At 33.8% G+C, this 20,439-nt stretch overlaps 1 long non-coding RNA gene across 1 annotated transcript; it reads left to right on the top strand.

Annotated features, from left to right (window-relative positions):
• Positions 1–3,514: 3,514 nt before the first annotated feature.
• LOC145090879 (uncharacterized) lies at positions 3,515–6,068 on the top strand. The gene is made up of 3 exons (XR_013701808.1): positions 3,515–4,105; positions 4,358–4,450; positions 4,537–6,068. It is a non-coding gene; the product is annotated as an uncharacterized LOC145090879 (long non-coding RNA).
• Positions 6,069–20,439: the final 14,371 nt, after the last annotated feature.

The following is a 20,439-nucleotide window of genomic DNA, read 5'->3' as shown; positions in this document are numbered from 1 at the left end:
TATATATATATATATATATATGGTGAGTTGTTGTGAAAACTTAAAGATTTGTGGGAACTCGTAATCCGCTTATCATTTTTCATAACTAAGCCCATAAATCTTCTTTAAATGGTGCGTGTAACCATATATAGGCTCAAAAAAAACTCTAACAATTTTTTTTGAAATGTGCATGTATACACAATCAACAGTTATATGAACTGCGGGACACATGATTATCCGTAGTAATATTGATAATCAGCACTTATATGGACTGGACACACAATCCATATAACTATTGATTGTCAATATTACTACGGATAATCATACGGCTGCAGCTCATATGTGACAACCCGATATTTCGACTTTATATAATGACCTAAAAAGTCAAATATTGTAGCTACCTTTGAAATAATGAAATTAACTTCGAGAATTAAATATGTAAAAGTCTTTATAAGAATACCTATTATGTTAGATATTGTGTCAAGGTTTACAGAAATACTAAGAACACTAAAATCTGAGTTATAACGAAGAAGTTATGACCATTCTAAGATTTCCGACAAAACTGACAACACCGATTAAACGAAAAACACGAAGTTTCAATACAATAGCATTTAGCCTTAAGTATCTAAATGAAAGTTATAGATAACATTAAACCATGAGCGTACACAAAAAGAACGTCCAAATCTGACTTCGTTTGAGGAAGTTATGATTTTTCAAGATCCGAATATAGCAGTAGACAGCTAAAAAAAATCGAAATAGAGCTCGAGAGACTTTTGACCAAAACAACCTAAATGAGAATCGAAGGTCTCAACATTAGTAGCGCAACGGCGAAAATTCTGACGAAAACGAACATCGGATGAAGAAGTTATGGATTTTATACGGACTTTTCGTGTCCCGGCCCGTTAAAAATAAATAATTAAAAATAAATTCAAAATTTGTCGCTGCAGTCTAAACGAGAGTTGTAGATCATATTTTTAGCTACGTGTGCATATAAAGAACGTCGAAAATGGAGCTCGTACGCGAAAGTTATGGATTTTACAAGTTCGAGGTCCAAAATTCGAGGCTGTGAGATTTGCCACGACATGACACTGTTTTGCCGCGACCCGGCAAGTGACTGAGGGCGTCCCATCAATGGTAGAGGATAGAATTGCTCCCCACGACGTGGCACACCCTTGACACGACGTGGCACTCAAAAATACCCCCTATAAATAGAACTCTTGGGGTGTCGGGTTTAGGTGCTCCATTCTTCCCTCTCTCGTGCTGAAACTATGTGGTTAAGCTCCCGAAGCCCTCCCGAAGCCCCGGTTTTCACACTCAAGTTCCGAAGGAAGGTTCTACTCTCCCGAGATTCCCGAGAATCCCGAGAAAATCGACTTTCACAAGCTGAAGTTCTGCTCGATTTTCATCTCATTTTCCCCAATCAATCAAGTGAGTTCATACCCCTATAAACTATACTTTCAAATGTTTATCACTGCTTTTTATACACTTTTAAGGGGGGGGGGGAATACAAGTAAACACACGGTTATTATCGTGTGTAACATAAAGTTTCAATATATACTCTTTTCTATCAAGTGAATCATATGTGATTCATAACTACTACATGTGAACTTTTGTATGCAATATATATTCACGATAACATCTTGTCTTTTGGAAATAAAACATTTATATATATATATATATATATATATATATATATATATATATATGCGAATCAAACCCTTTATTTATACTTGAAGTATATGTGATCATTTATGTTACTTTAGATGTTATACTTTACATAACAAGTGAGCATTACACTAGGATTTACTATACGAACGAAACACACACTTTGAATAACTATAATAGGTATAGTTTACGAGGAAATCATGAACATTTACATACTAGAAATACTATATCAAAGAGATACTTTCATATTCAGGAACAAATGGACATTTTCATACGTAAATCTGTTTTATACTAAGTTTTGTGAAACATTTCACGTACCTTCGAGTATGCATTTTAAGTCCTGTATTATATACCATAATCCCTTGTAGGGGGAGCGTGATACTTGTGTATAGATCTATACGGGATTGACAATCCCGCACGTAAGTTGTTAGCTACAGCTAGGCCTGCAGGCCTGAGATGACAAATGTCATAACATTTCAACGCTTGAAGAACGTTGTTACAGGCAGTCTGGGTCATTAGTATGGTTATAAAACTCACATGGAGTATTAAGAACTTATTGATTTACCGGGTTATCAAATGCCTTAGTGCTTTTATACTTACACAAATACTCTAGGCATGAAAAACACGATTGCATTTCAGTGTTGGAACTTTTAAACTACCACACACTTATGAACGGATATTGGATTTATAAAAGAAAACCTTCAAAACAGTCGAGTCTTTGTAGAAGACTACTTTTATACTAGTAGGAAATATTGGATTTCCTAGGAGTCTTTCGAAACATCTGCAAACAAATTTCATTTGATTTTATTTAAACATTGTCACTAAATACTTATGAACTCACCAGCTTAAATGCTGACCTACTCTTTCAAAACTCCTTGTATTTCTCAGGGATTCAGTAATACAGGTAAACTACTGCTTTTGAAGAAGGGACGTTGCGGCGTTAGTTTAATTTTATTTTGACAACATATTGTAATTGATATTTTGGAACCTGTAATACCTACAAACGATGTAACTTTTTCAATTATATATATGTTGGTTGTGTTTACTTTCTTTACTATGTATTCAACTGTTTCGATACTACATGAAGTCATCCGCCCTCGAACGATTCCGTCGTTCTGGTTTGGGGGTGTGACATCATATAACTGATGATTATCAATATTACTAAGGATAATCATACATCTGCAGTTCATATAACTGCCAATTGTGCATGCATGCACATTTCAAAAAAAAAATTGTCAAATCTTTTTTTTTGGACCATGGATATGCCTTAGTCGTTGGTCTAGGAGTGTAAATGTGTTTTCGGTTTTGAAAAATGATGAGCGAATTACGAGTTCTTGAGTTCCCGCAAAATCTTTAAGTTCTTAATAAAATTTACCTCTCTCTCTCTCTCTCTCTCTCTCTATATATATATATATATATATATATATATATATATATATATATATATATATATATATATATATATATATATATATATATATATATTATCTTTACTATCTTATAAAATAAATCTACATATTTCTATCAATAGATTGAATATAATAATATTATTTTTTTAAGACGTCCAAACCATTAAGCTAATAATACAAGTAACCACTAATAAAATAATATTATAATTTATGTCGTCCAAATGATAATACAGTAATTACAAACATCCACAACAATGCATATATATATATATATATATATATATATATATATATATATATATATATATATATATATCTTATTTTATTGTGGCGCGTCTCATATCTGTTCTCATATTTCAGTATTATCTAATTTAGTTGAAAGTCTCTTTCAAATTCCCCGAATTTTATGTAAAAAAATTTATTCAAATTTGAAAACTCAATGAAATTCGGAAAGAAACCACAAATATTAATGTGTTCTCTCTCATTTTCTAGAAACCCTGATCTCGACAGCCGCTTAACCACCATTGCACATCCATCTTCGTCTCTCTGTCACCACTATTTACTATCATCATATCTCTCCTTAATTGTTCAATAGGTTGTTCTTCTGGAAACCTTGAAGGAGTATGTGGAACCGATTAGCAAAAACGTTCTCTTTTCCATCATTCCTACAACCAAGGCCAACACACCATCATCTGACCACTAGCTCACCTCCAGCAACCCTATCTGTCACAACCATCGCACCTCCATAAACCATAACTACCAACGACGAAACTTATTCCCACCCTACTTCTTTCTTTAGAAACCCTAAATCCTATCCCTCTCTTTCATGCTTGTCGACCTCCGCCTGTGATTCTCTCTACTGCAATCGAAGTAGCCAAATAGGTCTTCAGTGACGCGAATCTAAAACCTAATATCCATGTTCTTCATAAAATATAGTATCTAAATGTACATAGAGATGGTGGAGTAACCTTCACACACCCACTGACATGGCTGTCACCACCAGAAAACGATGGTGGTGCTACCTTTTATCTACTTAAGAAAACATTTACCAGGTAATGATTTTGATAATGTGCATCACATTTTTATTACTCAACTACTTATAAATTCGATTTTTTTATTAGTTATAACACATACTATGTTCATGAATTCGATTTTGTACTACTCAACACTAATACTGGAAAAATGATGGTGTAAATAAGGTATATGTTGTTCTAAAAATACAAATTACTCTAATTTCATGTATTTTGCATAAATATAATTCTTAAAAAAGATGGCAATTACTCTAATTTCATGAATTCGACCAGGTGCCATAAATGGTTTTTCCAGATTCCAGTTTAATGGCATACAATTCTTAAAAAAGATGGCAATTACTATCTTGTTGTTCCATATAGATCAAGGTATTTGAGTTTTGATATTCTCAAAGTTTGTTTTTATAGGAATCCATCGCATGATTTATAATAAATGTGTTTTTGTCTCTTTTCAGTGCTTTACATGAATTTGATGTTCCGCAAACACTCCTGCTACTCTATATCGACTCAAAATAGGTAAAACACCCTGATCGCCCTTTCTGTATATCTTTATATGTGTGTGTTTGAAAAAACAGAATGAAACCTCTTTGATTTCGAATTTCACGAATTGCACAATAGCTTTTTTTCCCAAGGGCTTTGCTGATCTGGTTCATAGAGCATTCAAGCTCGGATTTCTTGTTTTCCATATTTCAAGTTTCAAATTGATTCCACTCTCCTAGGATTTTTTTATGGAGGTATGCATGTTGATAAAGTATGTGATTCCTAATGTCCGATATGATCCTACACAGTATGTGATCTATGTTTTTTTCTATATTTTTGATGCAAAGAAGAGAAACCCAAAGAAGAAAGAAGGGAAATGATAAGAAAATTATTGTACATTTATCTATTTTAAAAAACCGTGGCTGGTTTTTTTATCAATAAAGTTATCCATGATTTTCTTTACCAACTTTGGAGGTTTCTTGGTTTTAGTTTTTATGTTAGTTTTACTCACTCCTAATATGTACCTTTTTTATTATCACTTGAATAATGTTCCTTGTCTTTATTAATATTTACATTGCTGAGAAACATCAATGCTAATGTTGTTGGAAACAAAAACGACCGAAAAGAGGTAATTATTGTCTTTCTAGACCACAATATCATGACATTGCATTAAAAAGAAGAAAATATTGTCATTCTTTCAATGTTGGCATGTATTGTCTTTGTTACACCAGTAGTTATGAAGTAGTGATGGGAGCAGCCAACCATATATTGTAGTAGAAAATAGAATTCAGTTTCGATAGAGTTTGTGTTTTCTGTGGGTGGAGCCAACTAAGAATAGCTACCACTATACTGCTTTTGAGCTTAGCAAAGAATATGTTTTTTTTAAAGGCAAAACAAACAACAGAATAAATAAAAGCCAGCTAGGGGCAGAACATAGTAAAGACAACAAAAACACCAACAACACTAAGCCCAAAGAAAAGGAAAACATAGTTATAGAGAACCAATAGTTCTGAAACACCAAACCAAAGCGAGGGTAAAAAGAACCAGCACCAGACATACACAAGCCACAGGCAACACAAATCACCACCAATCCCAAACCATCAGAGATCAACAGTAAAAGGCGCTAAGGGGAAAATCTGAACAATGCAAAGGGGCAAGACAGTAAAAAAACCAACATGACAGCAATCCTAATAGTAACTAGGGGCAAAATGGAAAAAAGCAAAGCAAGAAACAGCAACATTGGGGCAAAAACTGACAAACAAATCGAGGGAGCCAAAGAACAGCACATGTAGTAATAGATGCAAACACCTTAACTGTAAAGAGAGCACCAGCTAGCCAGGAAAAGAAACCAAAGAAACACACGCCAAAAGACAACCCACGCAAGAAACCCCCAACAACACTGAAAAAAATATGTATTTTCCTTTCTTGGGGACTGGTAATAAGTTTATTATTATTATTATTATTTAAAACCTTTTTTTGTTTGCATCTCTGTTTGCTTGTAACTTCATAATGCTTTCTTCGATAATCAATAACTAGAATGCTTTTTTCAACATTTTTGTAATCACCATTGAGCAAAAACATTGTGGGCTTTAGCTTGAAATCGACAATAAGATTATCATTAATAAGCAAAGTCTAAGATCATTGGATATTAAAAATTCAATCTTATGTTTTGTTAAGTGTGAGAATACGATGGAGTTCCTTGTTTAAGAAACGATTAAAACGTAATAAATATTTATGTTGCTTTCTATGTGAATGATTGTGATTTTAGTCAAAATAAATATTTACACAAGTGTTCTGAATGTCTATTTCTTTTAAAAAAGATCATCTTCAGTTTCTTTTTTGTTTTTTGTTTTTTTTTTTGTTTTAAATTTCCAAATTCTATATATGTATTGTTATATTGTATCGTTATATTGTCATAAAAAATAAAAATGTATTTTATGAAAAAAAAACGTGATTTTGTGACATTTTTTTCATGAGATTTGATGCCTAAAAATCCATTGACTAATATAATTATTTAGTCGACATTGCTATGTGTTGTCAAAAAAATCAAAACCAACCCAACCGAATGAGCTTCGTTTTTTTTTGTTTGTTTTTTGGAATATTCTTTTTATTTAATAAAGAAAACTTGATTTGAATTTGTCTATTTAACTAGACTCAATAATCGAAAGTGAATAAACTGAATCTTATTTGATTTAGTTTCATTTTATATTTACATTTTTAAGTTGCATCTTTCATGAATACATTGTATCTACCCTAATAAAGTAGATTGCTCAAACATTCGTTGTCATTTTTTGTTTTTTTGTTAATTATATATCGATACAAAAGTCTTAAAGATAGTAACAAACAACTATTAATTGAAAAAAATAATGTCATTCTTCAAAAGAGTAAACTATTTGTTTTAAAGAAAACTATCGGTCACATCATCCCCACATTAAAAACGCCACCTATGACCCTGCTACTAACACTTATCATCTAAACCCTACACCTTAAACCATAACTCTTAAACCTTAAACCATAACGTAAATTTAGATATATGTTGATGCATTTCATGTTCTTTGTAATATCACATGTTTATAAGGAAATTATCATTGTCTGTCAAAATGAAGCTAATAGACAACAAGAAACTACTCACCGAAATGGAATTAATTGACGTTCGCCTAAACAAAAACTAATCATCGACCAAAAACTATTTTGTCACATAGGAAACTTTATGTTGCAGTGTCTAGAGGGACATCATGTGATAATATAAATGTATTAGTGAATCCTGCAAAAGGTTCAACGATGACAAAGTCTATACCTCAAATCTGATGTATAAAGAAATATTGCGTGATTATACAATCAACCATTAGTAACTACATGTATGTTGTTTTGCGTTTGTCTTTTTTAGTTATTACAACTAGATGATTAAAATTAATGAAAATTTTAATATGTTTTAAACAAATTTATACAAATGGTCCATGTGGTTTCCTAGATTCTTAGTTTTCGTCCCGAAAAAAAAAACGAATTGCCGAAACAAACTATTCGTCGCCCATCACATTGCGCGGGTAGACGGCTAGTGTGTGTGTATATATATATATATATATATATATATATATATATATATATATATATATATATATATATATATATATATTAAAAAAATATTATATGATATATAACAAGTTATATATTATAATATCCTATAAAAAAATTAACAATAAACACTAACCACACAAACTTTATAAGCATAAAGCCTACATGAAGGACTACTGACATGTCGTATAATTTGGATGCTTGAAGTCGATAGACAAATTTGGTCCTCGTATAATTTGGATGCTTGAAGTCGATAGACAAATTTGGTCCATTTATAGGCTTATAACCGGTATTAGCTGGACATTGGTATAGCCAAGTAATGTAAATAGGTTTCAATATGTTTAATTAAACTGGTAAGATTTGAGCTCATTTATTTTGTGTAGTTTTTTTTCTTGTTTTTTTAATTATATATATAAACTAGTTTATAACATGTGGAAACTAGGGATGAGATTAAAATCGGACTGTAATTGGAATCGGACTGGAACCAAAATATATAAAACTGGTTCCGGTTCCGGGTTTAAAGAATGATTTTATCCGGGTTTGGGTTCATCGGATCCGAGTAAACCGGAACCACTTTTAGGGGTCGGAACCGATTTTTGTGAAAAATTTAAAACATTCATATCTCATTCGTTCCAAGTCGGATTGACATGTCGTTTTTGTACATGGCGTACCAAGCTTTACGTCTCCTGTAGGGACCTAAGTCCCCGTTATGATTTTGATGACCTACATCATGTGTAGGTGATTACTTACGCTCCGCGTAGGACCCATTTTCCAAAATAAAATAAAATTAAAGTTTTAAGAGATGTACTTGCAGAAACGGGTGTTACAGTTGAAAATCCTATGTACTCTTCATGTTTCCCAACCCGATCCTCTTAGTTTCTTTTTATCACATGTATCGATACGTAGGTATATATGATGTTTGGATATGATGATGAGATTCAATGAAATATAAGCCATTAAATGTTTTAAGGTCAGTAGTGACTATGTTTATGTTTACGTTTATGTTTCATTTGTCAGTTATGACATCCCAAGTTTTTAAATAAATCAATGAAAAATGTTTCCTCATAAATACTTTTATGGGAAAAGTTCAGCAGTTATAAATAAACTATGTTTTAAAATAAGCATAAATAAAAATGTATTTTCTGACTATGAAAATGGTGATGTTACAGTTGGTATCAAAGCATTACTTTAATCGAACTAGAAATATTTGAGAAAATCTATACTTAAACTTAGAATTCTAAGCAATGGTCGTGAGGCGTGTGTCAATTTTATTTTTAGTATACCTGAATTGACACAAACACTAGCTTACTTTAGGATAAGGTGCCTAATTTGTTGCTATGTGCTAAATGATTAACAACATGCTTTAGGTTTCCTAACTTGCTATTACTTGACTATATTTAAGGCATGTTGCTGACATGGATTATGAAACATTAGGTGTCTAGGATTCTAAATGTTTAATTACTGTATTAAAATTGCCATATAACTTTTAGGGGGTAATAAGGAGGATCATGTGTCTAAACATAAGTAGAATCTTCTCTATCATAATGTATTCTCAATTCTGAGACCCTGAACGGTTGTTCCGGTGTAGATAACATCATGGTAAAGATACAAAGTGGATTAGGAAACGGTAATGGAAACCGACAAACATAGCCTCGTACGAATGAGTGTGCACCTAAATACGTGCCAATAGTTGAACCTGTCATGATGACAGGAGTCCAAGTAATAATTCATGTCATGTTAGCCGAGTAAATGGATGAGGTGATACAAAATGCTACTGGATAATAGGGATGAACCTACTGTACCAGTTGTGCAACCTGAGTTGAATGAGGAATAGCCAAAGGAAGGAAACTATATTTGGACTGTTTGCCAAGCTTAACCACGAAGGGTTAGGAGGAACAATCCTGATAAGGAAATTGAAAAGGATGGATGCAAGTACAAAGACTTCATGGCTTCCAAACCACCAAGTCTTTCTGGTAACTCAACACTGGTGGAAGTAATGGACTGGATCTTTGAAATAGAGATGGTGTTTGAAAGTTGTGGTTGTAGCAACAGGCAGAAGATTGTCCTTACATTAAGACAATTGAAGATTAGAGTACTAAGCTGGTGGAAGCTATTAGTTGGTACTATACCGAAAGAAGAAGCCATTAAAATGTCTTGGGAGAACTTCCTTGAAGAGTTATAACTGCAATACTATTGTGAACAAGATCTTCTAGAGATCAATAATGTATTCCAGAATCTAAAGAAAGGCAAGATGAGTGTCAGTGAGTATGTTACAACTTTCACTGAAAAGAAGAAGCTAGTTTCTAACTTGGTCCCTACCGAACTTTCCAAGGTAAACAAGTTTTCTATGGGACTACGAACGAATTTTGGTCCAACGATGAAGCTAGCGACCATTCTGAAAGCAACCATTTAAGTGGCTAGGAATGTAAAGACCCAGATAAGGGAGAAAGGTTTGGAGAAAGCTGAAACCATAGATAAAAGGAAGTTTGAGTGATAGTCAAGGCCCGATAAAAAGAGTAGGTTTTCAAATTCCAGACCCAACGACAAGAGGTCTGGGGATAACACTAAAGCCAAGTGGTGTGAGAAGTGCAGGAAGAAAGAATTTAGGAGATGAACCAATGAAGTTACTTGCTTCAACTTTGGAAATATTGGTCACTATGTCAGTAATTACACCGAAAGTGTGTGTTACAAGTGTGGAGAAGCAGAGCATCTTAGGAATGACTGTCCAAAGAGAAATGAAGCAGCAAGGCCAAATGCTCCACAAATCCAAAGGCAAGAGCATTCCAGATGATTCTTGATGAAGCAGATGACACTTCAGAAAATTAAGAATAAGGAGTTGCTTGTCCCGAGTCCAAGATATGAAATAGTCATCCTATATAGATAGTATTATGTTATGTAACCTGATAGAAAAAGGCCATGATGTATGGTGAACTTGAATGACATTGTAATCATTTTCAAGAAGTAATACAATCCCTAATTATGTTATATGACTTAATGCGATAAGATGTTGTGCGATTTTCTTGTATGGTGACTTGGAGAACTGCGATGCAATTCTTGGGACGAGTATGAGTAAGTGTGAAAAGTAGTAGACACATATGTTACCAGAAGCACAAGACTCACACTTGGATCAGGAAGAGTCACAAGGTTACTGAGGCACTAGTAGTTAAGTTTGTTTCGTTTGCTTCCATCATTACAATCATTTTGATAAATGACTAAGAAGATGATTGTTATTCTGACCTTAGTGGTCATGATGAATCGATTCCAATAAATCTAAGTTTGTTACTTGGTTCAGAGAACCATGATCGATGTTGTATCTGACTTTAGTTAAAAGATCGAAGGAAAGACGATCGAAGCGATCGATAAAGTATCATGGTCGTCGTTAAGACTAAGCAGACTGTAGCTAGAAATACTAAATATTATGATGTGATTATATAACATTAGAACATGAAGGGAAGTGTCTTCTATGCTCTATTCTAGTTGTGAGTCTAGCCATTACTGTTGGATTAGTGTCTAAGTCCATAACTATTTTGGTATGTACTTGACCCGATGGTGCATGGTCCTTTTGGGTTGCCTTCACCAAAACAACTTAATTGGAGAAATAAATAAAGAGAGAGGTTATTATGATTTATTAATATGTTATAAGAATAATATATTAAAGGAGAAATCATATTTGTTTAATTAATATTGGTCAATAATTAATTAAGAATAAATTTTGTGATCAAATGTAATTAATTAAACTAGAGGGGCTGAATTGTAATTATGTGATAGTTGCAAAATAGGGCAATGGTTATCCTTGTTAAAGGATGGACAAATTCAAGGATAAGGATATCCTTAAAATCATCCAAGGTCCAAGAGATAGGGATTTTCAAGGCTTATCTTATGGTTGCTTGATGGGCAAGTAACTAGATAAGGATAAGGACTGAAACCCTAATCCCAACCCTATATAAAGACCCCTAAGGCCTTAGGATTTCGTGCACTTGATCCCTAGAGCGTCTAAGGACAAGTTTCTACCTCTCTCCTCTCTCTTTATACCTTCTCCATTTGCTCTTGGTGTTTGTAAGCCATTAGAGGAATGACACTTGTGACTCTAAGCCTTCCAAAGTCAAGTCAAGGAGGAATTGGGATTGTTATTGCTACATAACAATCAAGGTAATATCCTAAACCTAATTATATGTTAATATCGATTTCCATATGCTAATATTAGGGTTTATAGTCTTGGATTCAAAGCATGTACAATAGAGAAACCTAGATCCAAGCATTAGGGTTTGTATGAGCACATAGGATGTTCTTAGGACCAAAACTCATCAGTGGTATCAGAGACTAGACTGGTTTCTATTGTATTGATGCTTAATATGTATAAAAAAATTCAATTGTATGAACTTGACATATTAGGGTTTATTGCCAATAAACCCTAAGAGGCTAAAGTTTTTTTTTCGAGATTAGGGTTTGCAAACCCTAATTTGCAAGAGTTTGAATAAGATCTTCAAATCCTTTCCTTAAACCCTTAAATTTCGAAATCTAGGATTTGTTTTAATCCCTTGATTTTCGAAATTAGCCTCCTCCCCAAGATAAGATCCTAAATTTTAGGGATTTGGATTATCCCATATCTTGTAATTATCCTCTAATTGTTAAATATGGTAATTATAAATTTTGCATTATCCTATCCTTATTTTCGAAATCTATAGAGATAATTAAGGGATTAGGATATCTTAAATGTATAAATGGTAATTATCCTCATGATTTAGATAATCTCTTATGATTTAATAATTAAATTAATAGTCTAATTCAAGATAATTATTAAATCAAGAGTTTTAATATTTAATTTTTTTTAATTTAAATGTCATAAATTCGAAATTTTTAAGAAAGATTAAAACTAAATTGTTTTGAAAAGTTTCAAAACTTGCCCTCAAGTTTTGTAATTTAAATTTTGATTAATTGTTTAATTTTGATGTATATTTAAATTCTAAACCCTAATGTTTTGAAATGTTTCAAAACTTGCCCTCAAGTTTTGGAATTTAAAAGTTGATTAAAAGTTTAATTAGGAATGTTAAATTCTAAAACCTTATTATAGTTTTGAAAAAGTTCAAATGACACCCTTATGGTTTTATTAATTAATTAAGGTGTATAATTTAAAGAGGTTTAAAAATCCATAAAGTTTTTGGTTTAAAATTTAATTGAATTAAAAGTATAATTGTTAAATTTGACCACCTGATATTTTAAAAGTGTAAAATACACCCTATACTATATATAACATTAAAAGTCTAACACTATATATATGTATGAGTAAAAGTCAGTCTTACCGATAGTAGGCCTCATTCACGAAGCTAGTCTATAAGGGGTGTTTAAGGAAATTGCCTATAAAATGTCGATTGAATGGGTATCCACTCTTACCCACCGCACTCTTGACTAGTGGAGGGTCGTTAGCCGAACGGGTAGGATGGGACAAAACCTTCCATTATAAGTATAATGAATTACTAAAGTAACTAAATGTTTTCATAAAATTCCCAATCTTAGTTACTTAGGCAAAATTGAATTGATGCAATTCCATGAAATTACACTTTGTGCCCTTGCGAAGACGTTAGTGGAGCGTGTGTGGTTTACCGGCACACTAAATGGTTCTAAGCAAAGGTAGCAAAGGGTGACTTAATGTTTGTCATAGTTCGGTGGAGCGTGTGTGGTTTACCGGCACATAGAATAGGTGACTGTAACATGTGAGGGCACCATGTAAATTCGCATGGTTATTCACACCCGCTTTGTGATCCTCGGCATCCCAGTCACAAACAAGAGGGGCATATCGAGATTTAAACATGCCATTGAAAGTTCAATGAATCTCAAAGGATCTAGGAGTTTTCATAGATTTAAAACTTAAATTTCTTTTTCGTTTTTCGTGGTGGAAATTAGTGAATCGTCATTCACTTACCTTCAAATATTCTGCAATTAGGGTTACAGCATCCCTCTCCCGAGTTGTAGAATATTGTGTTGGGTCCTAGCCTTAGTAACTCATTTGGGTGATTTACTGAGGACTCAATCACTCAACTAACTTGAATTCGTTTTCTCCCGTTTTGTAGATGTCAGAGTTCGACAACTATGGTTTTCCTAAATCCCGTGGAACAAGCCTTCCACATGAAGACGATATTCCACGATTCGATCGAAGAATAAGAAATCATGCTTCACTTCCTCCACCTCCTCCAATTATTCTCCCTAACCCACAAGTTCAAAGGCTTGAAAAGTTCAAGATCACTCAAGCCCTTTTGGCAAGTAAACATAAAGAAGGAAAGTCGGTGTGTGCACACGTCCTAGGGATGAAGTCACACATTGATAGGTTAAGAATGATGGGATCCGTTGTCTGTGAGGAAATGGCTGTTGATTGGTTTCTTCAGTCACTTCCTAACTCATATAGTGAGTTCGTAAGAGAGTACTATATGATGAACCGTGACGTGAACCTTATAGATCTCACCTATATGCTTATTGCTGCTGAATCAACAATGGTTTGGCGCAATAGAAAAGCAAAATTGATTGGTGAATCTTCCTTCAAGACCTTTATGGATATAGACAATGACAACGAAAGACATGCTATGATCGAAAAGTTTGATCATAAGAGAAAGGCAATGTCTGAAGTAGTTCCATGTCATGTTCCAAAAGAGTCAATTTGCTTTTATTGCCAAGAGAAAGGGCATTGGAGACGAAGCTGCCCCATTTACCTAAGAGATCTAAGAGATGGGAGAGTCGAAACGTATGGCTCTAATATAGGTAAAATCCATTAACTAACTCTTTTAAGCTTCTATTCTAGCTTCTTAATACATAATGTGATAAGATTACAATTGATGTTTTGTAGGATCGAAGAAAAGAAAGGAAGCTTAAGGGAAGAAGAGAGCAGAATCTAACCATGAAGGAATGGATTTCGACCGCATTTCTCGAAGATTAGATTCTTGAGCTACTATTTAGAGTTAGAATTAGATTGCTAAGAAAGATGTATTAGCATAGTTTCTCAATGAATTGCATTGTAACGACAAATTTTTCCGCAATAAAATAAATTTTGATTTTATATTATTTATTTATCCTTGCAATGGCGTATATGAAAAATTGATGTTTGAATATTAGCAATAATGGATTTGGTTCTTATGGAAAGTCGAGAATTTACCAAATAGGGAGAGTTTCTCATCGCCCAAGTTTCAATTGGACAGAAACTTGGAATCACGCAACTTGGTTGCATGATGAATGAGAAATTTCATATTTGGAAATTAGAATAATTTGTTGACAAAGTGTCAAGTGAAGGACTAGGAGATCGAGCACACAAAGTTGCGTGTTGATCAAGTCCACCATAAGAGTAACAAAGAAATTCATCATGATTTACTAAAGGTTTAGTAAATGTGATTATACTTACAAGATTAAGTGTAATTCTAGATTAATTGAAAAAAAAAAAGGTTTAAATCAATAGTAGAACGAATAAGAAGAATCAAGTAGGCAGAAAGATAAAAGTTTCTCCATTCTAAGAAGAAGGGAGAGTACCTTTTATGCTTTATGATGGGTCTTAATGATTAAGAACCATATCTCAATTGATCCTCTAAGTAAATCTTAGCACAATTGTATGTTTAAGAAGATGAATCAAGGATTGAAGAAATGGTTAAATCAAGAAGTCTATCATACTTCGTTCCAATGACAAGTCTTAAAGTTAAGATTGTGACAATGAGTGAAAAGTATTAAAGGTTTATAATATTCATCAAATGTGGAAAGTTGTGATGTCTTGGATAAGACAAAGACCAACTAGAACCAATTTATGAAGAGTCTTGATAAAAGCTACACTAACTCTTGAATATTTGTTTGTCAAGAAATGTTTATTGACAAAAGGATCCTATATGTCAAGGAGTCAGTGGGAGTCTTAATGGTCTTGAAAAGTTTCAAGAACAAATCAAATAGACCTTATCAATCATCACTAGCACACGAGTTGAGGTTCACGACCTATCGTGTTGGCATCATTTTGTTTCTATGTCGTTCCAATTGAGTTAATTATGCATATGTTTTCTATGAGTTCTCATTTGAATGCATAAAAGGCAAGGACCTTGATCAATGGAAAGTACATTGATAAAAAATGTGAGCTGCTTAACTACTTGGAAGACATGGTGGGCAGCTGTGTTACCATCAAGGCAAGAAATCGAGATCAAGAAAGTTCGATCCATATGAGTTTGAATTTTTCGTAAACTTTGGTTTTGACAAATTCACATGAATAGGAACAAATACACCGTTAAATCTAAGTGTCATAAGATTTCCTCCTTCATGAAAATGATTGTGAGTAAATGCTTTCACTAAGAAAGATTTTAAGAAGATAGTGATTATAAAATTGCATTCTCGAATTCAATTATGGTTACGGTATCCCTTTCCATGATTTGAATTGTGAGGTTTGGCAATTAGTCTTAATTGTTTAGACACACATATGAGCTATCTAAGGCAAAGGTGTATAAGTTTAAAAGGCCTTGATAAAATATTATCAAAGCATTAAGTATTAGAAACATGAATTTAAGAAATTCAATAAGTATTGTTTTTCTGAAAGTTTAGCTGTTTCTGAATACATGTCGAAGCTAGTGGGAGCATAAGTGTTATGTTTATAATAATCATCAAGATAGTGGGAGCATAAAAGTTATAATTGTATGATTATTAAGGAAAGTATTTCAAGGTTAGCAATATTAATTATAGAAAACAAGAGTCATACTTTGCAAAGTTGTAAGAGTTGAGAGGTTGTTTTGCTATAATTAAGGGAGAGAATATTATGCTTCATTTCAAATCTAAAGGTTTAGGTTGAGAAATGTTAATAAATTTAGTCAAGGGTACATAGTGTGTTCTTAAAATTTCGATTATGATTACGACATTCCTCTTCACAATTCGAATTTTGAGAACATAGCAAATAAAACATTATGCGTCGTGTCCCATACGCTTCGAGTATAGGATCGATTGAAAATGCTTTAATGTTTGACCATTCTAAAATTTTCCAAATGTCTAGTGCATTTAGAGGGAAAAAGGACTAGAATCGGTTTAGACTAAAATAATTAAACAACTATCAAAGGACAATCCAAGTTCGACGAGGATTGGTTGCTTGTGAGTAGTTGGAAGTATAGTATTGGAAGATATGGAAATGTTTTCATATTGGATGGACCATATCGACATTATTAGGAATAGATAAGATTCTATTAAGAATAAGTTGTCATATGGAAAATATGGAAATGTATCCACATTGGGAATTGAATATTGATAATCTATGACTAGATTAGAAACTTTTATGCAAAAGGATGTTCAAAGGAATGTACTTTGAGTGAGAGACATCATATCTAAGGAATTTTCTTGTAACAATTTCCGATAAAAGACTTTGTAATATCATTGGCAATAGTCTTTGTGACTTTTGTGCAGTGACATTACGAAAGTATAAGTTGCATAGAATGTTAGAATCTAGCATATTCTATAAGTAGCAAGAACTTGATATTCTTTCACTTATGAAAAGGATTTGAAGTTGTGAAATGAGAATGATTGGAAATGTGTTCAATGTGATATATTTCACAAAGTAAGAACCATAGGTAAACATTGTGTGCATGCTAGGAGCATGGGACAAGTGTTGTAATTCAAGTAAGAAGTTGATTACCCGAAACGACAAATAATGAGTAATCAATATGGTGATAAATAAAAGGCGTTTTATTTATACTCAAAGGTTTGAGGCCATATGGGATTAGTATTATTCTTGTGTTTCACATTTGCATGTTTTGACTTCCAGAATAATTGAGTTTATTAAGAATAATCATATTATTCGAACGAGCCACAGTCATTCATATGTTGGAAGTAGATATGAATGAAGACTGTCGTGAATTGGTGTGTGGATTGTCTAAAGAACATTAGACATAAGCAAATGTTTGCTGCAACGTTCATGAGTGCTTATGAATATGAATTTGAGCATTGGATTAAACCCACGCTCACTTGGATCACTCCATGAATTGTATCACGAGTGATTGGTGAGACGATAACATCTTATATTCTTGAAACCGAGATGTGTGAGTTGTATCTTGCGAATCGGTTGCACATTGATAATATGTAAACGCACTAGTAACTTGGTGTTATAAAACATATTGTTGTGTGTGATTCGGTGCGTGAGTGCAAGCAAGAATTGTATCAAAGTTTATCCGTTCCTTTTATCCAAAGTAGGATAAAAGCGATATCTTTGGGCCCCTCGATGATTTAGTGATGACAAACGTAAATGCTCGGCCGGGCTGGGGCTAATTTGATTTGTTCAATTAGTCAGTCGTCATAAATCGGAATCGAGATATAGTACAAAGAGAATGATTTGAAATCATATCTCATATGATATCTAGAATGGAGGAATATATGATCCCTTATCTTAAGGACACGCGTATCTGATAGGATCAGAGTTGACAGCGGCTTTGGAAAGCTACAATTGCAGATCAGGATCTGAAGTCATACGCAGAATAGTTGTTAGACTTATCCAAGTGGGAGACTGTTGGATTAGTGTCTAAGTCCATAACTATTTTGGTATGTACTTGACCCGATGGTGCATGGTCCTTTTGGGTTGCCTTCACCAAAGCAACTTGATTGGAGAAATAAATAAAGAGAGAGGTTATTATGATTTATTAATATGTTATAAGAATAATATATTAAAGGAGAAATCATATTTGTTTAATTAATATTGGTCAATAATTAATTAAGAATTAATTTTGTGATCAAATGTAATTAATTAAACTAGAGGGGCTGAATTGTAATTATGTGATAGTTGCAAAATAGGGCAATGGTTATCCTTGTTAAAGGATGGACGAATTCAAGGATAAGGATATCCTTAAAATCGTCCAAGGTCCAAGAGATATGGATTTTCAAGGCTTATCTTATTGTTGCTTGATGGGCAAGTAACTAGATAAGGATAAGGACGGAAACCCTAATCCCAACCCTATATAAAGACCCCTAAGGCCTTAAGATTTCGTGCACTTGATCCCTAGAGCATCTAAGGACGAATTTCTACCTCTCTCCTCTCTCTTTATACCTTCTCCATTTGCTCTTGGTGTTTGTAAGCCATTAGAGGAGTGACACTTGTGACTCTAAGCCTTCCAAAGTCAATTCAAGGAGGAATTGGGATTGTTATTGCTACATAACAATCAAGGTAATATCCTAAACCTAATTATATGTTAATATTGATTTCCATATGCTAATATTAGGGTTTATAGTCTTGGATTCGAAGCATGTACAATAGAGAAACCTAGATCCAAGCATTAGGGTTTGTATGAGCACATAGGATGTCTTATGCCCAAAAAACCCAACAATTACATCATACGATGAAAGGTCATTAGAGCATGACCCATCGGTCTATTACGATAGTTGAGGTAAAAATCTTATCTTAGGTTAAGTCTATTCTAGAAGGAGTCTGAGTCTCCAATGAAGATCGAATTTTGAATGAAGAGAAAGGTGCAAGATTGAGCACCGTCAGCAGTCCAAAAGTCTAAGAGTTAGAAACTCATTTCAAAAGACATAAGAATTATGGTTATTACCTAGGATGGAAATGTAATGTATGGAGTCATTATGCAATCCTTGTTTTGTTGATGATTATGAGATGTAATCATTATAAGGGGGAGATAACTGTAACGTCCGTAATTTCAGGTTAGAGAATTAAAATATAATCATAAAAACAACATTTTGATAGAGGTTATTTAGGATAAATAATCTTAACTAAAGTTATAGTATATGTGACAAGGATTCGATATATATATATATATATATATATATATATATATATATATATATATATATATATATATATATATATATATATATGTAACATCCCAAGTTCAGGAGTGCAAGTTCAGGGTTCAAAGTGAAAATGTGAATGGTCAACTTGGCGAGTCCATGGGTGGACTCAGCGAGTAGGGTCGCGATTCTGGTCGCGTGTTAAGTGACCAACTCGGCGAGTTGGTGGCTGGACTCGGCGAGTTGGTGTTGTGTGGAGAAAACCCTAATCTCAGGGATTGAGCCCTATATAAAGAACATAATACCCTCTCCCCAGCCTCTTTGCTCCCCTTTGAAGTCCATAAACCCTAATTTTCGTGTGTGAGAGAATTAGATAGCATTTGGGTCTTGAAGGAGTGTTGGTTGAAGAAATCTTTGAAGATTAAGAGGCTTGGAGCAAGGGGCTTTGCAAGGTTTTGGCTTATTCTTCTGTTGGAGTCTTCTCTGGAGGTAAGGATTCGTTGCTTGAGCTGTTATCCATCTAGATATATCATTTGTGGGATTTTTGGGAATTTATCTAGTGTTATCTTGAGTTTGGAGGTTGGATCTGAGGTTGCTACCTCAGATCTAGAGTAGTGATGATCCAAAAGAGCATAAAGTCCCTGTTCAAGAGCTGTTGATGAAGCCTTTTAGTCCCAAACCTTAGCCAAGAGTGTATTATGCTTAGATCTCCTTGGATTCACGTAAAGTTTGCTACTTTACGTGATGGATGGCTTGTATAAGAGTAGATCTATGGATTTGAGACCCTGCATGACTTGGAAAGCCTCTGTATGAGTTAAGAACTAGTGGTACTCGGCGAGTCACATGGGTGTACTCGACGAGTTGCATGACGATGGGCAACAACTCGACGAGTTGGAAGAACAACTCGGCGAGTTGGTTGAAGATAGCCTTGGACTTGGCAAGTCTGTTCCTGGACTCGGCGATTCTGGTCGTGAGGTCCTAACCTTTTCTGGTTAAGCTGTGAATCGGTGAGTCAAGGGATGACTCAGTGAGTTGAGTAAGGTTAGACTCAGAGTTGCGGGACTCGACGAGTCTTGGGG

Source organism: Lactuca serriola, chromosome 2, assembly GCF_051521515.1.
Source record: "Lactuca serriola cultivar US96UC23 chromosome 2, Lser_US96UC23_V15, whole genome shotgun sequence".
Taxonomy (NCBI): Eukaryota; Viridiplantae; Streptophyta; class Magnoliopsida; order Asterales; family Asteraceae; genus Lactuca; species Lactuca serriola.
Note: the sequence above shows the minus strand (reverse complement) of the source record. Positions and strands in the feature narration are given on the sequence as shown.